Source organism: Capsicum annuum, chromosome 9 (genome assembly GCF_002878395.1).
Source record: "Capsicum annuum cultivar UCD-10X-F1 chromosome 9, UCD10Xv1.1, whole genome shotgun sequence".
In the NCBI taxonomy this organism is placed as follows: domain Eukaryota; kingdom Viridiplantae; phylum Streptophyta; class Magnoliopsida; order Solanales; family Solanaceae; genus Capsicum; species Capsicum annuum.
The window spans coordinates 94,145,559-94,152,143 of NC_061119.1; positions in this window are offsets into that span (position 1 = coordinate 94,145,559).

Here is a 6,585-nt window from a genome sequence, read left to right on the forward strand (position 1 = left end):
CCTCTAATTCATAGGACTGAGGAGCCGTTGGGACAGATCCCCAACTGACTCATACTGAACTAAAAGTAAACAACCATCTAGTAAAAAGAAAAAATCGGAGATACAGGTCCTCTAACCATGAGGACTCACCAATCGTAGAAATGTAAATGAAGGTACTCAAGATCACTGTCGCTGCTGAGACTGAGCACCTGAACCTATATAATGAGGAAATATAGAATACAAAAGAGTATGAGAGTCAGTACTTGGGAATGTACTGAGTATGTAGGGGTGGATGCATCATTTTAAATAATATCATAAATGTATAAGAAAATTATGCAAGCTAACAATAACAACTATCTTCGCTTGAATTGTCTAAAACATCATTTCCGGAAGTCATCAGTAATAATATATGCTTCATAAATCTCGTAAACCATTTTACTCAACTCAAACTCTTTGACTCATGACTCAGAGTGACTTGGTAACTCATGGTACTTAGATCATTATGGACATGGGGGTTTCTATAACCGATATAACTACACCATATAAGCTGCATGGAGTCCAAAGTTTTGCCCTTCTAAGGAGAGAACCCCACATTGGCGGGGGTGTTGTACTCTTGCCAGGGAATACAACCTCAATCTTGTTATCACAATTCCATACTCGACCTCTGGCCCACAATTATCAATATCAATCCTACAGTGGCATATAGTTTTGGAGAAATACCATATTTCTCGCTCGATGCTAAATACTCCTCCCAGACTCAACTCAGAATGCATAAGGAAATCCACCTTAATCAATATCACCTCATGGGTCTATCATAAAAGACCAAAACATAAATATATATCTCATGTATAAATCATAAACATCTTGTGGATTCCTAACTCGACTCAACTCAACACAATCATTCTCAATATCAAGTACATTTGCTTATCAAATCATTTCAAATATCAAAAACTTTAAGGAAACATCATAGGACTCGTTCTTGACTTTCAATATCAATATTTGCATAAATTAAATATTCAAATTTCTCATGTAAAGGCATAACTAATGGCACTTGACTTAAATCGCTTAAAAATCATCAATACATAATGACAATATACAACTTATGGAATAAATTCTTAATTTAAGAAACAGGATGGTGAAATAATCATAAATATCAAACTTATTCAACTCAAATCTCATAGATCATAACTAAAGAAATTTGGGTGTAACCCCACTTGGAAAGATCATGTAGATCCATAATAGAAAGTAAATCTTTCGGCACAAGAATGAAAGGAGTGCTCTTGTTCAAACCTCACATACCTTGGATTTTGATTTGAATATGTGTGAACTTGTTTGGAACTCTTCCTACACTTTTATACCAAGATTCTTGATGCCTTTGACTTAGGAAACTTAGTTCTTGAACAACTTGGAGATATTCATGGAAGATTCTCTGAATTTCTTGGAAAAGGATTTGGATTTTGGATCTTGTAGAAACCCTAGTTTCTAGGAGATTCTTTGAAGATTGGAAGGGAAAAGAGAAGGAAATGAGTGGCTCTTCTCAACTTGATAAATATATAAGACCATATGGGGAGTAAATGACCAAAATGCCCTTTTTTGAAAATGCTGAAATTTGTTGATCGGGGCCTGTGACGGTTGATCTGACGGTCCATCAAGTCTCCTAATGGTCCACCAGATCGTCCGTCTCAAGTGCCAAAACTGGAACATTCTTCCTCGACGTGACAGTCAAAGTGATGGCCCCTCAAGAAAATGATGGTCCACCTAGTCGTCCGTCACTCGAGGGCCAAAAATGAGACATTCGGTCTAGACCTGATAGACCCATTGACGGTCCGTCAAATTTTTTATGGTCCACCAACTTGGCCATCGTACGATGGCATGAAAAAGTAGTCACTGCCTCAGTCTGACGGGGCACTTGACGGTCCACTAGGTCGATCGTCAACCTAGTCGATCCGATACCGTTGAGTAAAACGATCATAACTCACTCATCCGATGTCGGATTTTGATAAAATTTGTATTGATGAAAAGATTATTCAATGCTCTATATTAAAAAAAGTATAAATTAGAGAAATACAACATGGTTTAAAAGTAGAAATTAGAGAAATACAACATGGTTTAAATATCAATCACTTTGGAAGTCATACATATCTACTCAAAAGATAGATTTAGTCTTAAGAAACGATTAGGGTATTATAATATCTCCCCCTTGGACACATTCATCCTCGAATGTTGCCAAATAGGCCAAGAAAAAGAGAAAATGTAGATGTATATCTGGAATGACTCACATCTAAGGGCTCACTTTACTCTAAACTTTCTAGTACTTCACCAAATACACGAATCGTAGAGGGAATAACCATATAGCTAAATACATTAGATTAGGAGGAAACTTAATTAAGGGAATAGTACATTTATCTTGATTCGAACTTGTGGAGAAAATATGAGGGTAACTGGCTCGCATATCCACTTCTGCTTCCCAAGTGGCACCCTCTACTGATTGATTTCGCCACAAAACTTTAACCAAGGCAACTTCCTTGTTCCTCAGTCTGCGGACTTGATAATCTAGGATTTCAACTGTGATTTCATCATATGAAAGGCCATCTTGAACATCACAACCTTCCGATGGATCAACAACAACAGAGTCTCCAATGTGCTTCTTGAGTATAGAAACATGAAACACAGGATGGACGGCTGACAATTCTGCAGGCAACTCAACCTCATAAGCTATTTTCCCCAACACAATCCAAAACTTTATAAGGGCCTTCTTTCCTAATCTTTTCACCACTTTCATGGGTGCGATTTTCAAATGCACCAAATCATTAACTTCAAACTCAATAGCCCTTCTTCTCACATCTGCATAAGACTTCTGACCACTCTGGACTGTATTTAACCTCTCCTGAATTAACTTAACTTTCTCCATAGCCTTAAATACAGCATCAGGTCCAATCACAGCAGCTTCACCCACTTCGAACCAACCTATGGGTGATCTACATCTTCTCCCATACGAAGCTTCAAATGAATCCATTCCAATTCTAGCATGAAAACAATTGTTGTAAGCAAATTCAATCAACAGTAAATGTTCATCCCAATTTCCTTTGAAATCAAGAACACAAGCCCTCAATATATCCTTCAAAGTCTGAATAGTCCTCTTAGCCTGACCGTCTGTCTGCGGATGAAAAGCGGAGCTAAGATAAACTTAGGTGCCAAGACCCTTCTAGAAGGCTCTCCGAAACTAAGAAGTAAACTGAGTACCTCTATTAGAGATGATAGACAACGGAACTCCATACAACTTGACTAACTCTTGAATATACAACTTAGCATAGTCCTCCACGGTGAAAGATGTATGTACTGGCAGAAAATGTACTGACTTAGTCAACCTGTCTCTAACGACCCAAATAGAATCATGAAGACGATGAGAAAGAGGTAAACCGGTCACGAAATCCATGTTCACTACTTCCCATTTCCAAGTAGGAATGTTAAATTCTTGCATCACACCACCGGGTCTCTGGTGCTCTATCTTTACGTGCTGGCAAGTTGTACACTTTTATACGAACTTCGCTAAATCCTTTTTTATACCATTTCACCAATAAATTTTTGGCAAATCACGGTATATCTTGGTAGCAATAGGATGAATAGAATATTACGTGCCATGTGCCTCAGCCATAATTCTCTACCTCAGATCATCAATATCAGGCACACACAATCTATTCTGAAATATCAATACACCATCTCCCCCTTGGGAGAAAACCTCCACCTTTTCTATTCTGAAATATCAATACACCATCTCCCCCTTGGGAGAAAACCTCCACCTTTTGGTCTTTAACTGATTCTTTCTTTTCGACCAAATAAGAATCTGTATCCTGCTTCTCCTTCACTTTAGAAACTAGGGAAGATTTGGAACTACTCTGAATCCAAACATTACCCTCACCTGAGTCGAGCAATCTAACACCTAACCTAGCTAAGCGGTGCACTTCACGAGATAACACCTTCTAATCTTCCTCTATATGTACCATACTACCAATGGACGATCTACTAAGGAAATTTTCCACTATATTGGTATTTCTCGGTTTATATAACACACTCATATCATAATTCTTTAGCAATTCTAACTATCGCCTCTGCCAAAGATTAAACTCTCTCTGAGTGAACACATACTGTAAACTCTTATGATCCGTAAAGACATAAACATGAACATCGTACAAATAGTATCTCCAAATTTTCAAAGCAAAAACCACTGCAGCTAACTCGAGGTTATGGGTCGGATAATTTTTTTCATGAGGTTTCAACTACTGGGAGCCATAGGCTATAACTTTACCCTTCTGCATCAACACACAACCTAAACCAATTCTGGAAGCATCACAATATACCACAAAATTATCTACACCATTAGGAAGGGTCATCACAGGGGATAAAGTGAGTTGAGTCTTCAACTCCTAAAAACTATTCTTGCAAGAATCTGACCGCTAGAATTTAACCTTCTTTTTGGTCAACCGGGTAAAAAAAGCAGCAATGGAAGAGAAACCTTCAACAAAATAACGGTAGTAGCTAGCTAGACCCAAGAAACTCCTAATATCAGATGGGGAAATAGGTCTAGGCTAATTCTTTACAGCTTCTACCTTTTGAGGATCAACTCAAATACCATCAGAAGAAATAATATGACCTAGAAAAGTAATTGACCTTAGCTAGAATTCACATTTGCTAAATTTGGAAAACAATTGTTGATCCCTAAGGGTCTATAAGATAATTCGAAGATGATCTGTATGGTTGTTCTCAGTTCGAGAGTATACAAGAATATCATCTATGAACACAATAACCAACATATCTAGGTACTATCCGAATATTCGATTCACGAGGTCCATAAAAGCTATCGGGGCATTCATTAGCCCGAAGGACATGACCAAGAATTCAAAATTACCATAACGAGTGCAGAAAGACATCTTTGTAATATCGCACTCTCTAACTTTATGTTGGTAATAACCGGATCTCAAATCTATTTTTGAGAAGTAGCTAGCACCTTACAGCTGATCAAATAGGTCATCAATTCTAGGAAGAGGGTACTTGTTCTTGACTGTGACCTTGTTAAGCTGATGATAGACAATACACATGCGCAATGAACTATCTTTCTTTCGCATGAATAGAATGAGTACACCCTAGGAAGACACACTAGGCCTTATAAAACCCTTATCAAGAAGATCTTTGAGTTGCTCTTTCAACTCCTTAAGTTCTGCGGGGACCATATGATACGGAGAAATAGAAATAGGATATGTATCAGGGAGAAGATCAATTCCAAATTCTATCTCTCTATCGGGAGCTACCCCTAGGAGATCTTCCAGGAAAACATCAGGAAGCTCATTGACAACACTAAGAGACTGAATAGTTAGAGTCTCAGCTTAGTGTCCTTAACTCAAACTAAATGATAGATACAACCCTTGGATATCAATTTCCTAGCTTTTAGATAGAATATGAAATGACTTTTAGGAGATATAGAGATTCTGAACCACTAAAAAACTGGCTCATTGGGAAACTAAAATTTCACTACCCGGGTACGATAGTCTATAGATGCATAGTAAGAGTGTAGCCAATCCATACCCAGAATAATATCAAAATCAATCATGTCTAGCTTAATAAAATATGCAAACATGACTCTGTTAAGAACAGTGATACGATACTTCTTATAAATTTTCTTAGCAACAACAAATTCACCTACTGGTGTAGAGACTAGAAAAGGCTTAGAAATATTTTCAGCACTAATTTCAAAATTCATAGCCACCAATGGAGTCACATAAGAAAGACTTGACCCAGGGTCTATCAACACATACACATCAAAATAAAATACATGAAGCGTTCCAGTAACAATATCTGGTGAATCCTCCTGCTCCTGGTGGGGTGGTATAGCATAAAAGCAATTCTGGCACTGACCACCTACAGTACTAGATGAGGCACCCAGAAGAGGAGTAGGACAAACTACAGGGGCTAGAGCACTAATAGTTTGATTCTGGGGACTAACATCGCGACTACCCTATCTAGCTTATGGGCAATCCTTGAATTTGTAGCCCAACTTACCATGACCAAAGCAACCCTTCTGACCAATTAAGCACTCCTTGAGATGGGCTCTACTGTACTTCAAATATGGGGAAGGATGAGGTCTATTACTTACACTGTCCTGGGACCTGGACATAGTAGGCCAATTACCCTGCTCTGGCATCATTCTAAATGCAGGAGTACTGGCTGATGAAAGCACTAGCATAAGAGAACGGCTATGGAATTGAGGATGGATCTCTCCAGAAAATCTAGCCTGACTATACCCCTGCTACTCTGATCTAACTCTCTTCTTCTCTCTCTTTCTCTCTCTCCTCCACTTTGTCTGCTTCAATCCATTGAGTATGAATCAGTCATGTGCATAATCTGAGTGATCTTTCTCACTTTATCTAAGTACATTTATTGGTCTTCACCTACTTTTAACCCCAAGAACTCGGTGGATTCATTCGTATAAAGTCACAAACCCGGGCAGCATGAGAATTATTCCCTTATAAAGGTAGAATAGTAGCCTAGGTGTTGCCTTAAGTGTTGGAAGTGACCTCCTGGGCTAGTGCTTGGAAAGCTGCCTAAAATTTG